The 22806-nt window shown below is 37.2% G+C and overlaps 1 long non-coding RNA gene across 2 annotated transcripts; it reads right to left on the bottom strand.

Moving 5' to 3' along the window:
* Positions 1–5691: 5691 nt before the first annotated feature.
* LOC131228837 (uncharacterized) lies at positions 5692–10108 on the bottom strand. 2 transcript variants are annotated; one of them, XR_009163095.1, is made up of 4 exons: positions 10086–10107; positions 8521–8604; positions 8297–8432; positions 5692–5909 (listed from the first exon to the last, which is right to left on the bottom strand). It is a non-coding gene; the product is annotated as an uncharacterized LOC131228837 (long non-coding RNA). The 2 variants fall into 2 exon arrangements; XR_009163094.1 differs by lacking the exon at positions 5692–5909 and having other exon boundaries at positions 8236–8432; positions 10086–10108.
* Positions 10109–22806: the final 12698 nt, after the last annotated feature.

The following is a 22806-nucleotide window of genomic DNA, read 5'->3' as shown; positions in this document are numbered from 1 at the left end:
CAACATCGACAATTATCCACCCATTATATGTTATGAGTGCATGATTAGCCAAACCATTATTATTCCAATCACAACCAGCCAATTTAAGTAAACTCAAAGGTCACTACGGGGGGTTCCTCACCTAGCGTAGGTTGACAGCTCGGGCATAATGTCACATGACCACTATCCCAGGCTCATGAGGTTCTCCCATCTTAGAATGTTTAATGGAACCCATCGACTAGTGGCCAATCATATTTAGTATGTGGGGCTTGCTATCGCATGGTTGCACAAAATAAACATCGAACCCTTATAGGGAAAATACCAAAATAAAGCCACATAGGGCAAATATAGAAAATATGCAACATAGGGCAAATACAAATCGAAATCATGTAGGGTAAGTATCAAATTGACCCGATAAAAGGCCATCCTCAAAAATCGCGTAGACACAATAACCCATGGATGGTAGGCCCACTTCAAGATTCACATTATCATAACCACTTTATTGAGGGTCCATTATAAACACAATCAATCGAGTTACATCCCATGTATGGGTGTACATTTATAAGTAGGGGTTTCCCACTGGTGTACCAGTTTAAGTTTCATAAGCAATCCATAAGTAATCCACAATCATAAGAAAATATGCAGGATAAATATTAAGCATGTAATGTAGCAATTCAATTCCGACAGTTAACACATGTAATTATAAAATGAAGATATCAATTATCAATTAAAATTAAAATAAAAACTATCACTTAAGCTAATGGGAAAGTGAAAAGATCAATGGGAAGAAATCATCACCTTATGTTTTGACCTCCTACGTCATCGCTTGGAGGTTCGTGCACCTTTTGGGTCGAACATTACCACAAATCATGAACTTGTATAATTAGATTCAAGTTTTACGCACTATCTAGGATTATGACCATAACCCAGGGTTTGAATTATTTATTTTTAGGGTTCTAATATATAATTAAGGCTTCGTCTTGGGGTTTAGTTCTAAGCTTAGATTTAGGGGTTCATCCTAGAGTTTAGTTAAATGCTTAGATTTTAGGATTTTCCTAAATATTATTATTATTATTATTATTATTATTATTATTATTATTATTGTACAATGGGTCAAATAATATCATAATAGGAGTATTAATCCATCAATATTAATATGATGGTTCATAAGTTCATATTTAAATGTACCGACATTATCTAATATTCTTATAATGATTGAGAATCTCTTAAATATTACCAGTAATAATAATAGAGTCTTTACTAACGATAATATAATAAGGACTAATACTAACAATTATATTAACAAGAATTATACTAATCCCGTAATGAGAATGATGATATTTTCTCATGATAATGATAATAGTTATTAGTAATGAATCTAGTTATGATCTGACATCAAGGATAATATTTAAGAGGGTTAAATAAAATACTACTATTTGGTAATTACAATTTTGCTTACAATAACTAGGTTGGGTTCAAATAATCTACTAATGGCTAATCAATCAATCTCAACAATTCCCAAGTAATGGGGCATTGGGGAACCATCCTACTATACTTGAAGTTATCACAAGGTGATGATAGGCTTGGTTCTCGGTTGCACTCGATTAGGGATTTAACTTGCGATGGTTCTCCAAACGCTGCTACCCAAATGGACCCATTTAGATTAATTCTACTTAAGCTCCATACTCCACCAAGTTAATGACCTACACCTTACACATTTAGAATAATAGATCACATGAGGGGATTACCTGAGGAGTTGACTTGGTTAGGGTGTGGAGGAATCAGATTCACCCTAAAGAGAAACCATGAGTCATGGCAGGGTTGGTGCTGGTTACGTGGCGTCTGAGTAAACTCGGCTGGACTGAGTTAATTTTAGTGCAACTCTTGTCCTTTCTCATTTCTTCTTTCCTTCTTTACTCTCTTCCTCCCTATTGCTCTCTATCTCTCTCTACCTTCCTGTTGGAAGATGTCCAGCACTGGACTCTGAAGAACTCAGCTAGACTCGAGTTCGGAACTCGACAGCGAGTCATACTCGACTCGATGTGGTAGCACAGGGTGCTTCTCTCCCTCTCTCTCATCTTCCTTCATCTTTCTAGCAGCTGTGTCCAACAATCTAGACCACCGAATGGCTGGAAAACGAGTATGTGTGGCCTATGGTGACGTGGTGAGGTGAGTCAGCACGGTCGAGACCTGCCCTCAACCAAACTGAAGGACGGACCAACAACCCAATCAGGGCCTGGAATTAGATCGGCCTAGGAAGGATGCCTGACAAGCAGCACACAGGCTACTGTTACGGCAGGGCTAGATGGATGCATGCCCCACTTCCTCTCTTCCCTTTCTTTTAGCTTCTTTCTTTTAGCTGGGAACATCCAGCCATAGACGTCGAGTTCGGACAGACTCGGTCTGATTCAGCGTGGTGCAATAGTAGCACCTCTAGAACCCCCTCCTTCTTCTTCTTTCTTCCTCTCTTCCTCATCCTATCTATTTCCTCTCACTCAAACAGGTCCAACAACGTCTGAACCCGATCCAGACCCGGCGTTGCGACTCGTCTGAAACTTGGTAGGTGCGGTGAAGGTGAAGACGACTGTTAATGGTGCCTTTGAGGTCCTTATTTCTTTCTCCCATCCAATGCTTACAGGTTGTCTATACAGACCTTATGAAGCTTTCAGATAAGCTTCATTGAAGCTTTGAAGAGATTGGATTGGTGGGTTCAAGCGGATAGGAAAAATAGTCAATTTTTGGTTTCTTATTGCAAAGCCCTTATGACAAATGACTGGGATTGCTTGAGAATGGAGGTTTGAGATGGCGCAGCAACCAACGCATGCAGATTGCTGGGCTATCTATGAGGACAGTTTCCATTTGTGAAAACTTGTGTTTGTAAGACCCATTTGCAGCAAGGGTTATGTGCATGCACACGAGCTCCGAGGGTGGAATCAGTTGGGGTTTGGTCAGACAGACCATCCACATCAGATGGACGGTTTAAATCATGAAAGTGGGCCCACCCTCATGGGCCATGATTAAAAAAACACGGTCCATTTGAAATGGATGTTGAATGAATGAAGGAGAGAAAGGATTTCTCTCTTTTTAAGGGAATTGTGGGTCAGCCCGCTTTGACCGGGTTGCCCTTCCTAGTGCACCATGAGTGAATGTGAACTGTGCACATTCAATGCCCCAAAGTGGAGCCCACAGGATTAGCTAACAAAATTAGAGCTGTCCATCAACTTCTACTGGTCTTATTAAGAACCCTGACCGACTATAAGGTAGATCCTAAACTCAAATGGCCCACACTTGCTGATTACATGCTTAATTAATGATTTCTACCAATCCAAAGGTCAGATTTCTTCTAGGTTTGAACACGCTTACTCACAAGGTCTTAAGGATCAAAGATGGGGCTGATTAGAAACTCAGGTGGGCCATACCTAGTGATTTCATTATTGACTATTAATTTTTGCTAATTTGATGGTCAGATTGATTCCTAAGCCTAATCATCACTGATCTGAGAGTTTTAGGGGCCCAAGGACTATTTGCCTAGTGATCTACGGCTAGATTTGAGGCCCAATTCTTATAGTAAAACCTTGTATTGTTTATGACACATTTTAGGGCTAAGGATTGATGGATCCGATGATCTAAAGTTCTACATCTAAGATGGTCAGTTAGATTCTTCTGTTAATGAAATTAGAAATCCTAAAAGTCCCTGTAACGATGTGATGGCCTTTCTTGAATACCAATAGATGGTAGCTTGACATATAAGTGGGAATTTCTTTTAATAGTCGGAATTAGACTAGATTGAACATAAACGTTTGAATAAGTTAGATTAGTATTTATTCTAAGTTAGATTATACGGTAACACCCGAGTACTGAAAAGTATGGGGTGTTACATGCTATGACTTCCTCTTCCTTCTTTTCTTAATCCTTGACGGTTTTGGAGGAAATCCTTAGGGGAGGGATTGACTCCTTCTTGAGTTTCTCCCTCCTCTGTAATCCTTATCTCTTCCTAGGGGAGACAATTGAAGCGGCCAAGACCGATGAACCTCTTCGAGAGGTTCTCGACGTCCTTTCAAACTTGTAACGACTTGGAGAGACATACTCCAAAGCCAATTCCAAGCTCGAACAATATGCTACTTCTCTAGCCCTTCGAACTTGGCCAATTCCAAGCTCCAACAAAGGATTTCCATTTCACCATCTTGCGATAAGCATGTGCAATGACTACTTTATTGGTGACGATTAAATTGAGGGCCCTCATTCGAACTTCATCTAGCACTTCAAACTCGGCCAATATTGCTTCCATAAACTCGAGAGGGGTTAATTTGACTTGATAAGTGATCCATAAAGATTGCACAATGACCTCTAGAGTTACTACTGCATCATGTCCATATGTCAGCGCAAATGGAATCATGCCACTACTTGTATGCGGTGAATTTCGATAGGCCCAAAGCGCTTCTGATAACTTTGTATGCTATTCTCGATATTTCTCTTCGATCATTTTCCTTAGAATATTTTTTATTACCTTGTTACCGGACTTAATCTGGCCATTAGCATGTGCGTAACATAGCATCGAATGTAAGAATTTTATTCCATACTTGCTGACCATCACCTACACTTCCTTGGCCGAGAATGCTACACCTCGATCCATTATAATGGATTCCAGAATTCCAAATCGATGGATAATATTATTCTCGATGAATTCAATGATTTTTTGATGACCGACTCATTTCATGGGATTTACCTCTACCCATTTAGTGAAGTAATCGGTTGCAACAATTATAAACGAATCCATCCGTGATGAAGGTGGGTGGATCTGTCCTATCAAGTTGATCACCCAACCTCGGAATGACCAAGGCTTTATAGTAGCACTACAAGAAATCTCACTTTTAGTGACGAAAATTTTGATCTCTAAAAGCCAAAATTTTGAAGCTAAAGAGTTTTAGCAATGAAAATTTTCGTCACTAAAACACCGAGGTAAAAGGGTTTATCGGCGAAAAATTGGAATCGTCGCCAAAGGCAAGCTTTTTAGTGACGAAAATCGTCGCTAAAAAAACTGTACAAGACTTTTAGCAGCGAAAATTTTTGCTACTAAAAATAATTGTTCCACTTTTAGCGACGAAAATTTTCATCGCTAAAAACTTCATAAGACTTTTAGCAGAGAAAATTTTCACTGCTAAAAATATTCATTCCACTTTTAGCGATGAAAATTTTCGTCACTAAAAAACTTTACAACACTTTTAGCAGCAAAAATGTTCACTGCTAAAAATATACGTTTCACTTTTAGCGACGAAAATTTTCGTTGCTAAAAAAACTTACAAGACTTTTAGCAGCTAAAAATATTTGTTCTACTTTTAACAATGAAAGTATTCGCTGATAAAAAAATATTCCTTCAACTTTTAGCAATGAAAATTTTCGTTGCTAAAAATAATTACAAAACTTTTAGCAACTAAAATATTCGTTGCTAAAAACAAGTTGGTAGACTTTTAGCAACGAAAGTTTTCGTCGCTAAAAATATTCTCTTTTTTAAAGAATATATTCCAGCACAAAATTGCTGGAATATTTTTCTTGATATACACATGTTACAATATATACATATTTCATCATATTCTTCCTCATATACACCTGTTATATAATATATTTCATCATATTCACATTCACATCCATATAAACCCAAACTAGCCATCAAACATAAAAGTATATTCATCCAAACACAAACAATCTTATCCACATCACATTCATTCATGCATAAATACATATAAGTTTAACATCATAAATAAAAATGTAAAAAATCACAAAGATGAAGGTGGAGGTGGTGGGGCATCAGTGGGTAAGCGTGTAGCGACAGCCTGAAACAACTTACCGTGGTAATCCTTGAACCGCTCCTTGATCATGTCGTCGACGACATGAGAGATGTGCGGAACACTCAAATCAAAGTCAAATTTATCCTGCAGTTTCGTAAATAATAGATTAAGGCAATAAACTTATTAATAATAGATTAAGGCAATAAACTTATTAAGAAAATAACTTAACCGTAAATAAACTTTTATAAAATAAATTAGGATTTATAAGTATAGGTTTAGGTTAAGGCTAAGGTTAAGGTTTAGGTTTAGGTTAAGGTTTAGGTTAAGACTTAGGTTAAGGGTTATAGGTTTTGGTTAAGGTTTAGGTTTAGGTTATAGGTTATAGGTTATAGGTAATAGGTTAGAGCTTCAGGGAATTGAGAATAGGTTAAGGTTTAGGTTTAGGAAATCGGGTTCGGGTTCGAGATCGGGTTTAGGTTTTGGTTTTCATGTTTAGGTTTAGGTTTAGGTTAGGGAGTTGAGATTAGGATTAGGTGTAGGTTTAGGTTTAGGGATTTGAGAATACATTTAGGTTTTAGGTTTAGGTTTTAGTTTATAGGTTTAGGTTATAAGTTTAGGTTTAGGTTTTAGGTTTAGGTTATAGGTTATAAGTTTCGGTTATATGTTATAGGTTATAGGTTAAGGTTTAGGTTATAGGTTTTGGTTAAGGTTTAGGTTTAGGTTTAGGTTATAGGTTATATGTTATAGGTTATAGCTTTATGAAATTGAGAATAGGTTTAGGTTTAGGTTTAGGTTTAGAAAATCAGGTTCAGGTTCGGGATCGGGTTTAGGTTTGGGTTTTCAAGTTTAGGTTTAGGTTTAGGTTAGGGAGTTGAGATTATGATTAGGTGTAGGTTTAGGTTTAGGTTTAGGAAATCAGGTTCGGGTTCGGGTTCGGGATCGGGTTTAGGTTTGGGTTTTCAAGTTTAGGTTTAGGTTTAGGTTAGGGAGTTGAGATTATGATTAGGTGTAGGTTTAGGTTTAGGGATTTGAGAATACATTTAGGTTTTAGGTTTACGTTTAGGTTTTAGGTTTACGTTAAGGTTAAGGTTAAGGTTAGGTTATAGGTTATAAGTTAAGGTTATGGATTATAGGTTATATGTTAAGGTTAAGGTCATAGGTTTTGGTTTTGGTTAAGGTTATAGGTTTAGGTTTAGGTTAAGGTTTAGGTTATAGGTTTAGGTTAAGGTTTAGGTTTAGGTTATAAGTTATAACTTTAGGGAATTGAGAATAGGTTAAGGTTTATGTTTAAGAAATCAGGTTCTGGTTCGGGATCGGGTTTAGGTTTGGGTTTTCAAGTTTAGGTTTAGGTTTAGGTTTAGGTTAGGGAGTTGAGATTAGGATTAGGTGTAGGTTTAGGTTTATAGATTTGAGAATACATTTAGGTTTTAGGTTTAAGTTTAGGTTTTAGGTTATAAGTTATTGGTTATAGGTTATAGCTTTAGGGAATTGAGAATAGGTTAAGGTTTAGGTTTAGGAAATCGGGTTCGGGTGATCGGGTTTAAGTTTGGGTTTTCAGGTTTACGTTTGGGAGTTGATATTAGGATTAGGTGTAGGTTTAGGTTTAGGGATTTGAGAATATATTTAGGTTTTAGGTTTAGGTTTAGGTTTTAGGATTAAGTTTAGGTTATAGGTTTAGGTTTAGGTTATAAGTGTAGGTTATAGGTTTAGGTTTAGGTTTAGGTTAGGTTATAGGTTAAGGTTTAGGGAATTGAGTTTAGGTTATAGGTTATAGGTTTTTGGTTAAGATTTAGGTTATAGTTATAGTTTTTGGGATTTGAGAATAGGTTTTGGTTATAAGTATAAGTTTAGGTTAGGTTTTACGTTAAGGTTTAGGGAATTGAGTTTAGGTTATAGGTTCAGGTTATAGGTTATAGGTTATAGGTTTAGGTTAAGGTTTAGATTTAGGTTATAGGTTTTGGGATTTGAGAATAGGTTTAAGTTATAAGTATAGGTTTAAGTTAGGTTGTAGGTTAGAGTTTAGGGAATTGAGTTTAGGTTATAGGTTATAGGTTATAGGTTTAGGTTAAGGTTTAGGTTGTAGTTATAGGTTTTGGGATTTGAGAATAGGTTTAGGTTATAGGTTAAGGGTTTGGTCCATACAAATACAGATATAAACACGGCCTGTCCAAATAGCCAGGCCACTCCAACATTGTTCATAGAAAATGGACAGCTTCATCATGGTCATAACAGCGGTTCCCACCTTCCAGGAACCCCTGCTCAACATCCGGATGGCTCTGATGCACATCCGGGTCTGCTCCATCAATTTCGAGCAAATATAGATATAAACATGGCCTGTCTAAATGACCAGGCCATCCAATGTTGTCCATAGGAAATGGACAGCTTCATCATGGTCATAACAGCGGTTCCCATCTTTCAGGGACCCCCGCTCAATATCCGGATAGCTCCGACGCACATCTGGGTCTGCTGATTTAAATAAAATGGATTATCAAGATCATTTAAATAAAATCAGGTCCAATCAACAATCTGACCTGGAGGATTCTGTTAGCATTGTTGACGGCACCTCAAACCTTGTTTAAATCCAGGTTGCAATCTGTGGCCACTGATGCTATTTGTCTTTCTGTGAAGTTGGCGACGATTTCTGCATCAAACCCGGCGAAAGCAGCCCTAATGATAAAGAACATTTCTTTCCATGAATTCATTATCTCTCTCTCTCTCTTTTAATTTTTGAACTTTCCATTACAATAATAACTACCTGAAATCATGGCGTTTTCTCAAGATAGAAGTCCAATCCATCCCAACTTATGCACCTGTTAGGACAAGCAATTCAAATAACATCCTGCAACACATTTAAATGCCTAATCAGTCTCACTCCAGTCTTACATATTGAATGCCTAATGTACAGTCTCTTGAATTGGTGCAAACCATACCCGAATTGAGTGTAATGAGTCAAAGAACGAAGACATTCGACATGTAACTACATGCAAGAAAGATAAAGGATATGCATATCTGGAGTGCTGTGAGAGAGTAGGGTTTCATCATATATATTGATCAACCTATGGAATTTTGATCCTTTGAAAGAAGCTCATTGTTAGCTTAGTTGTAAAGTTTGGTTTATTGTGAAACAAAACCAATTGCAACCCCACTGGAAGGGCTCAAAAGCTAAGGATGATAGATAGCTACTAATGGATGCAAGCCCACTCTCTCCCTTGATTTCCCCACTCTCACCTCTCCGTCTCTCTCTCTTGAAGCAAAAAAGAAGAAAAAAAAATCTCTTTTATGTTTTTCAATCAATCTTCCATTTTCTTCTTAACAAGAAAATCCATATTTACTAATATTCTCATTTATCCATTTGTCAAAAGAATGAGTTCGGACTCCAAAAGCGTCGGCTCCAGTACTCGTACTTTCAACCCAAACCCGAACCAAGGACCCCAAAATTACCAAGTACTCATAAACATTTATTGCAAGCATTTTTTGTCTATGTGCATGACGACCATACTGTTGAGATCAATCCTCTTATTTTCATTTATAGAAACTAGTGGATGACAAATTATATGTAACATACAAAGATGGTTTAGCCACTTGTGCAATTAGGGAAGGTTCAAAAGGACATACCTATTTGAAAGTTGGTCAAATCATAAACAGATGTATTATGGATGGAGATATTGTTTTCATTGATAGGCTACCTAGTACTCATAAAAATTCATTGCAAGCATTTTCTGTCTATGTGCATGACGACTATACTATTAAGATCAATCCTCTTATATTCATTTACAGAAACTAGTGGATGACAAATTATGTGTAACATACAGAGCTGGTTCAGCCACTTATGCAATTAGAGAAGGTTCAAAAGGGCTAAATTTCCATATCAAGCATCAGTTGCATACATATGATACAGAAGGACAAAAGTATCACCTTCAACATGACTGTCAAACAAGTTTCCTCACCAAAAATTCAGATCACAAACCATCATGGCATGTGTCCAATTTTTGCGGAAGCACAAAGTAAATGATTGATACACATTGTGCACAAGATGACCAACCTTGTATACAAATGTCATCTCCATCCTCGTACATTGTGCACAAGATGACCAACCTTACATACAAAGGTCATTTTCTCAGCTTAATCTAGGGATGCTAGAGACAACTGAGAAAGATCTCCAAGGAACCTCATGAGCCTCCCCACACCTCAGATTGCATATGGTCATGGTTCAAATGTAAAATGGTAACACAAAAACAAAAAATTAACATCACTATCATGCATGGAATTTGACAAAAATGAACTAGGCTCATGTATCATACTTTCAAGGGAAATGTGTACCTCCCTTGTTATGTCAATAGCATGAGAAGGACCTAAAGTCAAGGATTCGTGTACCTAATCAGAGTTCAGAGAAGTTATTAAGAATAGAAACATGACCAAATGACAATAAGCCAGCTTATAAAAATAAATGGTTGAGATTTTTAAACCAAATTATCATTATGGTTTCAAGGAGGGTCCATTTATCTCCCCAATGTTGAGTCATCTCAAAAGCAAAGGATTAGCAAAAAACCAAAAACCAAACAATAATATTGCAAAGGACCAGTGCAGCTAAGTTACAGTGAAGACAACACACAGAGAAATGGACAAATTACAACGATTGCTTTATATCTGAAGGCAAAGAGCACTAAGTACAATGCAGCTGAAGTCTTCACATATTGGTATATAGCAAAGTTTAGAAATTTGCACATGAAGACACCCTTAACATGCAGCAACTAATAGATAGGGCTAAAATGTTTAGATCTTATGGCCTTATGACAATGACAGCCAAGAATAGAATGTAAAGTCTAAGTTACATGAACCTTCACATTATTGCAAGACTTAATTAGTCCCTTTCATTCCCACTCAACTGCACACATGGTTTATGGATGGTTAATTCCCACTCAATTGTACACATGTTTTTATGGATGGTGAATCCAGAACTATACATCTGATGAGTCATAATGCATGTGGTTGTCCAATGCTATAGTACACGAGGATTGGGTTCATGTTCTGATGGGTTCCTTACCTGTTTGGCAAGAAAAAAAAACTGGCTTAAAATGGTGTTACCTGATACTGAGCTATAACCTTTTCCTGAGAATCTACATACATATGAACCTGCAAAAATCAAGCAACAAAAAGCATCTTAATGTGGACATAGAATTTCTTCATATTTCTAACATTTTTGGTTCTCAAACTCTACATCAGAAACTAATGTCAGAAAGTTCAGGTTTTCTCAGATTACTCAGTATTGCAAAACTCAAAAAATGATTTAGCCTCAAAGTAGACAACAACTTAGTGAAAAAGGCCACCACCAATCCACCAACAAAAAAGGGCATCCACCTAAATTTGGTTGTGAAAACAAACCTGTAGTAGATTTTACTGTTGCTCTGTAAGTTCTCAGCATTGAAAATCTGTAGATCATTGCTAGCATCACTTGATTTCTAGTACTTAAATCTTCATGCACTTGATTTCTTAGCTAGTACAAGAAAGCACCTAAAAGTATTAGAAAAGACACCCAAAGAACAAGTATTTTCCTATTTCTGAAATATGAAAAAAAATGCAATTTGGATTGAAAGATGAGATGGACATATTAACTCCACCTGTCTTCTGCCTGTTTTTGAATCAGAACTTATGAGAGTATAGAATTTCTAGAATTTCTCAAGGCTAGGTAGCCTAGAGTAATAAAAATGCAATAAGGGTTCAATTTTAGGCTTCCATATTGGACTTTATCCATTTCAACTCAGTTTTCTAGTTTTTATCCAGTCTGTACAAAGATATAAAGTGAGACAAAAAATAAAAATCAAAATCAAAACTTGGTATAGATAGCTCATTCCTAGCAAAGAATTAAGATTGAAGAGGTTTTGCTTCAGTTTTCTGGGGAAATTAAACAGTATATGCATATGGTACATATCACTAATTGTGCCACTCGTTCAGCATTCCCACACTCATGCCAAAATCTGTTCTGGCTCTAGCTACTAGCTAATGCTACGTCACTACCATGTGTTCACAAGTTCACCCTTTCCATTTATAAATGAATAATTTACAAATAAAAGTAAAAATAAATAAAATTTGTTGAGTCCTATTTAGCAAGCAAATGTGTAACATTTGTAGCATTTGTTGTCAAAACTGTAGCTACCATTAAAACATGAGCTAGAATTCAAATAGTGCACAATTCTTAATATCTGGTTCTCATCCACCATATGGCATAAATGCATGGCAAGTTGGCAACCTCAGACAATACAAATTACCATTTTAAAAAAAACAAAGAGCATACAAAATAACAAATTGAGGCCCCATTGTTGAATGTAGCCCAAATCCACACTTGATTCTGCGATCTTAACAATCTGATATTGCTCATTGAATTCGGGCCTCTAGCCATTTTATTTGCTAAATGCCAATTTGATAGCTAAATGGTGTTGAACTACCATTGTAACTTCAGTTTAAATCTTTAGTGTTTCAGTAAGCACAATAATCAATAACTTAAATGTGCATTTTATTAAATGTAAACACTTAAAGATTGCTTCCCAAGATCCTTCCATGGGTACTACACTACATTCTTCAGTATTGCTACACTGCATCCACATGAAACTAAACACGCATGTGCATTATATAGGAACACAATTAATAGCATAAGCACACATCTTAGCATGATCATGGGACCTGTGACTGTATAAACAACACATGACCATCAAGAAAAACGCAAAGATCTGAAACAATCAAGTCAAGGACCTTAAACGAATAATTTCCACATAAATAGATTCCTAGTTAATTCTTACCTCAAGCACAACCTCAGGATTAATTTCTAAAAGGGTCTGAGCATCTGTCTTGGTCATGCCAACATAAGATGGAAGAGAAATAAGATGCATAGATGTTAAGGGTCATACAAGTAGATTCTCCATCAAAATGATTTTCAGTGTTAGATGTGTTCATATATCTTCCATTATTACAAATCGCGAATTGTTCCAAGGGTTCACTACTCATGCAAGTTATAGTTAAACTATTGTGCCCTCAAGCACAAGGCATCCAAATGGAGAAAATTGACAGGATGTGGAATAATGCATGCCTGGTCTGGAAGAAAGATGAGCCGATTCATGTTGGCTAACTAGATTGTGTCATAATCGTACAACAAAAGATGTCCTATACCACACCTTGTGAGCATCTTGGTAGTTCTGCTTTTCAAGTTGGAGCCATGCCCGTCCACATGTAGCTGCACATGCTAATATGAAAGATGCGTGTGAGATCCCAGCTTTCCACAATTCTATTAGATGTGCCAGATTGATTAAACCTTCTTGTGCAAAATTTAGGCAGTTCTGATTTTCAAGTTGGAGACAATATCCAAAAGAAATGGATGGGTCCAAGAATCAAGTCAGTCACAAATCTGGCAAGCAAACATATGCAAAAGAAATGGACAATAAGCATTTAATGTATATGTGTGGCCCATCAGATCTGTGCACTGTCGTGAATTTTACACAAGGCAACCCATATAGTGGCTTGCACCTGATAAGCAGATTATATCATGCATCCATGTAAGCATTGTGGAACCCTGAGCCTACACTCTTAATGATTGCTTCAACTTTGAATAGGCATCTTACATCCAAATCACTAATACAAGTCAAACATTATGGAAACTCTTTGTAATATTGAAGCATACAAACATCCTCATGCTACAATTTGAAACATCATCCAAATATCTTTCACACTATTCATTAATGAGGAAGTAAGAATAGGAATCATAAAAGCAAACAAACTTTCACTGGATTTCTCCTTGATTATAGTTAGCAATTCCCTTTCCACAATCACACAATAACAATGTTTAGAAAATCAAAACATGAACAAACCAAGTTTTAAATACATGTGTTAGTCACTCAAATGCCCATGTCTACCAAGATTTAAAATTCAAAACGTTTACAACCTACGAGCATTCAATAACCACCGTTTCATGATGTATGGTTCACTTTCGATTTGGATTTGCCTCGTTTTTTCACTCATTTTATTAAAAAATGGCTGATTTCTTTCCAATGCTACCTTAATGGCCATGAATCAAATGGAATGATGGATGGGATTGTCCATGACAAACAAGTTGTCTAACTATGCCATAAAGATAGGCCCAATCAAATACATACTTAGCTAAACATGTGGCAAATCAAATCCTTTCACGTCAGGTCAGGTCAGGTCACCCAAAGTTATCCTTGGTGACTTGATCACCAGGCAATCCCATGCTCTATTTTGTCCATCCATTGTTTCATATTAGAATATCCAACAATATTAGGAGATATGGTCTCACATTGGCCAAAACTTCCGCAAAACACCAGAATCTATCTCTTTTTTTAACATGTATTCAATGGTTTATTGTGCTATTCTTTGATAAGAATGTTGTCTGTTAGCTTGATCTGCTAAAAGTCAATGAAATAGGCACTAATCAAACAAAAATCAAGTATGATTTGATAGATAAGGTCTCTCATTACATACAAGTACAACAAAAAGAAGATGACAGCTGGGACAAAAAAACAGGTGATGGTTTACCAACTCTTATGATAATTATCAAAAATGGTCAATTCCACTTCAGTTCATTAAATCCCACTCAAACCCCATGCTTCGACACGGTAACTTAGCTCAACCCCAACCCCAACCCACACAATTTTAATACCTCCACCCCCTTGTAGACCCATAGAAACAACTTGCATACACTTCATCCAAACACAGAGAGGGGGAGTATCAATCAATCAAAAAATAGGGTGCAAGTATCAGCTTCCAAAAAAAAAACCCGCAGAAATGGGAAAAACCCCTTACAGTAATGTACTTTTTGCAGTTCTTCAACAATTAATATTTTTTTAAAAAAATTGAAATTTAAATATAGAAATCCATGAAAACGAGTAGATGTGAACCGTTGTGAGATGAATGGAAATGAAACAGAACAAAACCCTAGCTTTTTTTATACCGACGATGATTGAAGAAGCAATGGTTTTTACCTTGTGGAGAAGTTAAAAACTGGAGAAATCCGGTGTCGAACGAGGACAGATTAAGATCTTTCTGCAAATGAGAAGATGGAGCAAAGCTCGGGAGGGGGAGAGAGGATTGGGGAGATTTTAGGGCATCGAAAATTAGAAAATGAGAGCGAGAGGGGGGAGCAATGAGAGCAAGAGGGGGAAAATGACATTTGGTGAAAAAATGGATGAACAGTGTGTGTTTTACACTGTTTAGGTTAAACAAATGGGTTTGGCCTGTGGGCCCCACTATGATGTTGTGTTAAATCCACACCGAGATATCATTTTAAGTCATGAGCTAAAGAATGAAGGAGATAAAAATCTGTAGTGGACCCCACCATAGAAAATAGCAGGGAGAGTGATTCCCACCGTTGAAACTATCCTAATGCCCATCCATTATTGTTTGGGCCCACCGAGATGTGGTTCACAAATCCAGCCCATCCATTATGTGTGTGCTAGTTGGATGAGGGGTCATACCAAGTTTCAGACGCATCCAAATTTTAGGTGGGGCCCACCAAGTGCTTTTATATGTTTTAGGCATGTCTTCACATGATTTTAGATGGTATGGCCCACTGGAGTTCTGTATACGGCTGATTTTTGGGAAATCCCATAATTTTAAGGGGACCCATCAAATGCACGGTGTTAATGTTTGACACACATCATGGTGGGGCCCACACAGCTTGATCTTAGGTGGACCACACCACGGGAATTCAATAATGATTGGATATCCACTATTAAAATCCTCCTAAGGCCCACTGTACTGTTTACTTGAAATCTAATATGTTGATTAGGTCATAAAGACCCAGATGAAGGGAAACAATAAATATCTGCTTGATCCAAAACTTTTATGGCCCCCAAAACATTTTTAATGGTCAATGTTCATCCAACACTTTTTCCTGTAATGTGGTCCACTTGAGATTTGGATATACCTCACTTTTTCTCTCATATCATAAAATGATCTAAAAAAATAGATGGATGACATGGATGAAACACGTACATCATGGTAGGGCCCACATACATCTATTGATTAGGTCATACAGGCCTAGATAAAGGGGAAAAACAAAAATCATCTCGATCTAAGACTTTTATGGCCCCTAAAATGTTTTAAATGGTTAACGCTCATTCAACACTGTTTCCTGTTAATGTGGTCCATTTCATATTGGGATATGCCTCATTTTCTGTCTCATGCCGTAAGATGATTTTTTAAAATAGATGGATGGCATGGACTAAACACATAGGTCATGGTGGGGTCCACAGATCACCAACCACAAGCCATTGGATGGTGTTAAGGGGAGTAACCAATTTGTTCCTCTTATTTGTGGTGTGGTTCATTTAATTAATCTTTGGATATGAATGATTTTTTAGATAGTTCTCTAAAATGATCTCGAAAAATGGATGAACAGTGTGGGTTGATCCCGAATTTTCGGTTAATCCAAAACTCAAGTGGACAATGCCACACAAAACAGTGTGGAATAATGATTTCCACCGTTGATACCTTCCTTGGGCGCATAGTAATGATTTAACTCGTTCTTTGGATATTGCCCTAAAATGATCTCTCCAAATGGATGGAAGGTGTGGATATAAAACATACATCATGGTGGGGCCTAGAAATGAGAGGTATATAAATATCAGGTGGACCACACCACATGAAAACAATAGTGATTGGATATCCATCATTAAAATCCTCATAAGGCCCACTGTACTGTTTATTTGGCATCCAATCTGTTATTAGGCCATATAGGCCTAGATGAAGGGGAAAAACAAAATTCATCTCAATCCAAAACTTTTATGGCCCCCAAAATGTTTTAAATGGTTGACGCTCATTAAACACTATTTCTTATAATGTGTTCCATTTCAGATTATGATATGCCTCATTTTTTGTCTCATGCCATAAGATGATCTTTAAAAATCAATACTATGTTTAGTTGAATATTGACCATCCAAAAGAAATTTCTCAATGGTTGTTTTTCTGAGTCAAATACGTCAGGTAGCACCTTTACATGCGATTACATTCGCCAAAGTAGCCAATGGGTACAAGATCCAAGCCATCCATCTGATGATTACCATCTGGAAGGTGTAATGTCCCAAAAATTAGGCTATTCTGCTCTTCACGTAAGCCACAAATTAGAAAAGGAAAAATGATAGCCAAGAACAAGTTAGCCCATTCCTGGCCATTTGATCATCTTCTAAAATGTGCTCCACTTGAGTAGTAGGCTAGAATCAGTAATTTAGATAGGTCTGGCTCAACAAGTTCAAAATCCGGGCTTAAATCAACCCCAGCCTGATAGCTGTGAAGCACATTGCTACTACTGATAGCCAATTTAGGCTAGCCCAAGGGAAACTGAGCTGAGGCTGTGATCTGAAAACTAGGTCTAACTCCCAACCCATTCAGCTAGAAAATCTAATCTTCAACGCCCTAACACTGTTTCACGTGGCATGATACACTTGAGTTTTGGATTTATCGAAAATTTGGGATTAACCCACACAGTTCATCCATTTTTCGAGATAATTTTAGATGGACCACACCACAAATAAGGGGAACCGATTGGCTACTCCCCCTGATACCATTGACTTGACTGGTGGTTGGTGCTCTGTGAGCCCTACCATGATGTATGTGTTTAATCCATGTTGTCTATCTATTTTTAAAGATCATCCTACGATATGTGACCAAAAATGAGATATATCCAAATCTTAAGTGGACCACTTTCTAGGAAATAGTGTTGAATGAGTGTCAACCATTAAAAAACATTTTGGGGCCATAAAAGTTTTGAATCAAACTGATTTTTATTTTTCCCCTTCATTTGGCCTTGTTGATATTAGACTTGTTTGTTTGAGTTTTTTTTTTTTTAGTTTGTAGGGTTGGCGTTGTTGTATCATCCTTTCCTTTTATGAATAAATTCTAGCCATTTCAAAAAAAAATAATAATAATAAATCATTGTCTTGATTACATTCATTCACCGATGCTATCAAAGTTGTGATAGTTACCAAAAAAAGTACTTTATTAAGGCCCACAAAAAATGTGTATGTTTTATCTAAGCTGTCCATTTATTTTAACAGCTCATTTTAAAGCATGAACAAAAAAATGAAGTAAATCAAAGGCTGAAGTGAACCACACCATAGGATTCTAACTAAACAGAAACGGATTAGTCACTCCCCTGCCACCGGCCAATGGCTGTGGTCGGTGATATGTGGGCCCCACCATGATGTATGTGTTTCATCCATACCGTCCATCTATTTTTATAGATCATTTTATGGTGTAAGGACAAAAATGAGGTATATCCCAATCTCAAGTGGACCATATTACAGGAAAAAGTGTTGAATGAGCATCGACCATTAAAAACCTTTGGGGGCCATAAAAGTTTTGGATCGAGCTGATTTTTGTTATTTCCCATCATCTAGGCCTGTATGACCTAATCAATAGTTTAGATGTCAAATAAATAATACAGTGGGCCTTAGGAGGATTTTAATGGTGGATAACCAATCAATATTGTTTTCCTATGGTGTGGTCAGCTTGAGATTTATATCCCACTCAAGGGATAAAGCCCTAAAATGATCTGTAAAAATGGATGAACGGAATGGATGAAATGCATACATCATGGTGCAGCCCATAGAGCACCGACCATGAGCCCGCATACATCATGGTGGAGTAGCCAATCCGTTTTCTTTCTCGCCCAAATACAGATACCCAGCGCCAACCCTAATTAACTCGTCTTCCCTCTCTTGCGTGCCCCTAGTCCCTCTCTCCTCTCTCCCTTTCAACAGATCTCTCCCTCCTCTCTCTCTTCCTGTTGATTTCCTCCCTCCTCTTTCTCTCTTCCTTGCTCGATCTCTCTTCACATTGTCTCTCTATCCCTACTGAAGATTCTGTTGCCGACCGCCCTACCCACGCACGCCATCTCACTCTCTCTGAATCTGTGGTTGAAGGCTCAAATCTCCAGGAACATTGAGGTATTTCTCTCTCTCTCTCTCTCTCTCTCTCTCTCTCTCTCCCTCTCCCTCTCTTTCTCTCAATCTCTCTCAATCTCAATGCTGATTTAGGGCAACCTAACCTATAGGGCAAGGTCTGAAGCCCTAAAATCGGCAGGGTTCGCGTTTGAAATCCTAAGGTGGTTGTCTAGGGAAAATGATGAATAGGTCAGCCCGACATGTTTCCCTGTCCCATTATCAAGAGGGTCCACCGTAAGAAATCCACGCCGCTTCTCAAGATCCAAAACTTAGGTGGACCATGCTGTCCGAAACAATGGGGATTGAATGCCAAAAACTTTGTAGGGACCACGGAAGTTTTAGATTAAGATGATATTTGTGCGAACAATTTATCCCAGTGGTAAATCCCTGGCCATTCAAACAATGGGGTGAATGCCAGAAATTTAATGTTTTTAATCCTATAAATCCTTGGCCATCCAGGTTGTGAGTGCCTGCAAGTACCTTATGATGGACACTTGCAGCATGAGAAATTTGGGGATTATGGTACCCTAATCACATTTCGAATCTGGGGGTTTTGAAATGGCCACACAAGTAGATTTATTGAAGATTCGAAGAATCCCACTGGTATGGTTAGATGAAACCAACGGATGGCAAAGAATGTCTTTGCAAGTGGTTAATTGGTAAGACTTCTTTCCCCACTTCATTTTTATTTACCTCTTAATCCATACTTCAACTTTCTATGATCAAATCATTTTTTTATAATTTTGTGAAGTGTTTAACTATTTCTTTATAGAGAAATCTGCACACTAATTGTTTGAAAAAATGCTTCAACCCAGATCCTTTTGTTGATGAAACCATGCTAGCAGTCGTCCGGTTTTGACATGCATAACTCGCTATATGGTTAGATGAAACCACTATTGTTCATCTAGTTGACCTAACCCTTCTTTGGTGGATTGTTGTATAAATTCACATTGGTTTTGGCGACTTTAATTGTTAGATCAGTGACTTTTCCTTGTTAAATTTGAACTGTGGACCTTTTTTCCATTTAAAAGTCTTTGATTGGATGGTCAGCATCAACTTATTATCAAATTGATTTTTGAACAATGGTCATTCACAAAGGGGATCTTCTGTGTGTAAAAATCAAGATTGCAACTAACAAGGCAAGCCACACATGTCTCTTCAATTGGCAGAATTGGCAATTTTATTTAAACTGCCGGTACTTTTTTGGTGCGAGACCGCCTTATGAGTGGGCAAGCCTGATTTATTTATTATTATTATTATTATTATTATTATTTGCATATGCTCATCTTCTATATAATTGTTTGCATGCGTTCCTTTTAGTGGCAGTACCCTAATTTTTGTTATTGACAGAGAACATTGATGAACCAAGAAGTTTGAATTTTATGGTCAGTCCAAACTTTCAAGCCGATACTAAATGACAATGGTGATAAGCTAACCAAGACAAAAATTAATTTGCATCTGTAATATGTCTACAATAACTAGTTCTCATTCTATTGAAATCTAACCCAAGTGAAAGTAACTAACCTCCCCATCTTTGGCCTTTTCTGTAGGCATATTTCTATATTTGTTGTTCCTTAAGCATTTACTTTTAGGACACTAATCGAAGGATTAGGAACTTCCAATTTGAGGGAAGCACGACAGTTTTCACATTTATGTATTCTGTTTTACTAAGGAGTGGCTATAGTATGTCTTTTATTTGGAGCCGTAAAAATGAGCCTTACGATAGGTGAGGCCCAGTTATTTTGTGGCGCCCACCTAAAATATATACAGCCAAATTTTTTTGTCAAGAGAGAAAAAGAGTCTGATTCCATCATGTATGTTAAATGCTGATTGTCAATTTTGTTCATATACGATTGGCTCACCTAAATTGTGTCTGACCTGATTCTTGGACCAAGCATAAGTTGTGGGTGAGGTTTCAAAAGCCCACATGTGTGTGGAGCATTGGCCAACCAAATACCACCACATGCACCAATGTAGCATAAGTGTTACATAAGATGTAATTACCATCTAGTAGGTCACTTTTTTTTAGTACCATTGTGTATGAAACAAATGGATGTTCGGAAAGAGCTGTATTAGCCATTCATTTCTTTATATATTGTGCCTAACTTCAGTGCTGAAAAGCTTGATTCTTGCATGTGGCTTGTCTAATTAAAAGCTGGGATCTCACACATGTTGGCCGCATGTGGATGGTCATGATTCCACATGCATGCAGGCTCAACCTCTATTTTATGTTTACTTCATATGTTTTTAGACTTCTTTGGTCCCATATGATATACAGCTGGCATCATAGCATGTATAAATGTTTAATTTTAGTAGCTTAGTTTTTGTTTGTGCAAGTATTACTCATTGAGAAGCCAATTTGTCTGGATCTGTTTGTAGTCATTCTATGATTTGAAGCTCATATTGGATGAGTATAGTAATTTCACATGTTGAGCTTGAAATTTAATCGTGTTAGTAATATTCTTATAAAGAGTTATCTATTTGTTATGAGTATTACCCATGAAAATTTAATTGAGAATTCTTGCCATATAATCTTTTTTTTTTTTTTTTTTTTTTTTTTTTATTTATTATTTTTTCTTAACCATCTTTTGTAGGACATTGATTGACAGATTAGGAAATTTGATCTATAAGATTTTTGGAACATCTTCCATCTATGGCAGTGCATATCAAATCAAAGTTTGGATTTTTGAACCATTGACCCCACTTGTAACAAGCATCAAGACACTTGGACCGAATGCCCTAGGAATGCATTTAGTTTAAGATGCTAAACTTTTTGTGTCTTTTCTTTTTGTTGTTCTATTCTTGAATCAAGCCCATGGGTATTCGCCTTGTTGGAATGCATTTAAATTGTAAATAAGCATTCTATTTATGTTGATTAAATGTAATGGTAATTGTTTTCAATAATGTTTTTTCACATTTCACCATGAAGATCATCTAGTGCTAAAATTGGCCGCATTCACTCATTAGGTGTGCCACAACATAGAAAGCAATTAGTGGCTAATACAATTAAAGAAGTAGGAGTGGCCCACTTGATGAGGGATCAAACTAATTTTTTTTTTTGCTCAAGATGATCCTCATGGTGGGACCAACGTTTTTGGATGGGTTGGATGTTGTACACATATAATAGGATGGGAATTATCTGCTGGTTGGATGTGAGCTTCTCTCTATTTATTTATGTGGGATTATCCTATGTGTCATGTGCTTCATGTTAAGCTGGAGATCACTTGTATTGTATAGGTGCAGCAATGCTGCATTGAACTATTCCCCTTTATTTGTATACTAATTTATACCCATGATGTTAGGCTCGGTATTTCATTTCCGAAGCTGACTGATATGCAAGCACGTGCTGTCTTTGAGGCTGCACTTGCTATGACCAATCAGGGTGTTAAAGTTCTTCCAGAGATAATGGTCCCTCTCGTTGGAACACCACAAGCATGTTCTTCTTTCCTTTATTTTTCATGATCAATGGTTTTCAATATAACTTTGAATTTTACTTTATTTACTCTGAAAATTGGATAAATTACATCATCAATTTAGATGCTCTTTACACTTTACAAATTGGTTAAAAACATATATACCTTCTCTAATTTTCCCATGGTGCACATGCCCATCTGGATTATTCATTCTATTTGCCACCTCATGGATGTTCTATAGTTTGAAATTATACCACTCGGTCTATGGCCATTTGGACTGGTCGTGTTTATGTATTTGGTTGAAATTGATGGAGCAGACCCGGATGTATGTCGGAGCTATCCGGATGAGCGGGGGTCCCTGGAAGGTGGGAACCGCTGTTATGATCATGATAAATTGTTCATTTCCTATGGACAGCATTGGGGGCCTGGCCATTTGGACAAGTCGTGTTTATGTATTTTCTTGAAATTAATGGAGCAGACCCGGATGTGCGTCGGAACTATCCGAAGAGCGGGGGTCCCTCGAAGGTGGGAATCGCTGTTATGATCATGATGAAGCTGTCCATTTCCTATGGACAGCATTGGAAGGGCCTGGCCATTTGGATAGGCCGTGTTTATATCTGTATTTGCAGGGACCACACCCTTAACCTAAACCAGACTCTAAACCTAAAACCTAAACCTATT

Source organism: Magnolia sinica, chromosome 2, assembly GCF_029962835.1.
Source record: "Magnolia sinica isolate HGM2019 chromosome 2, MsV1, whole genome shotgun sequence".
Lineage (NCBI taxonomy): Eukaryota > Viridiplantae > Streptophyta > Magnoliopsida > Magnoliales > Magnoliaceae > Magnolia > Magnolia sinica.
This window is presented reverse-complemented; position numbering and strand designations above follow the sequence as displayed.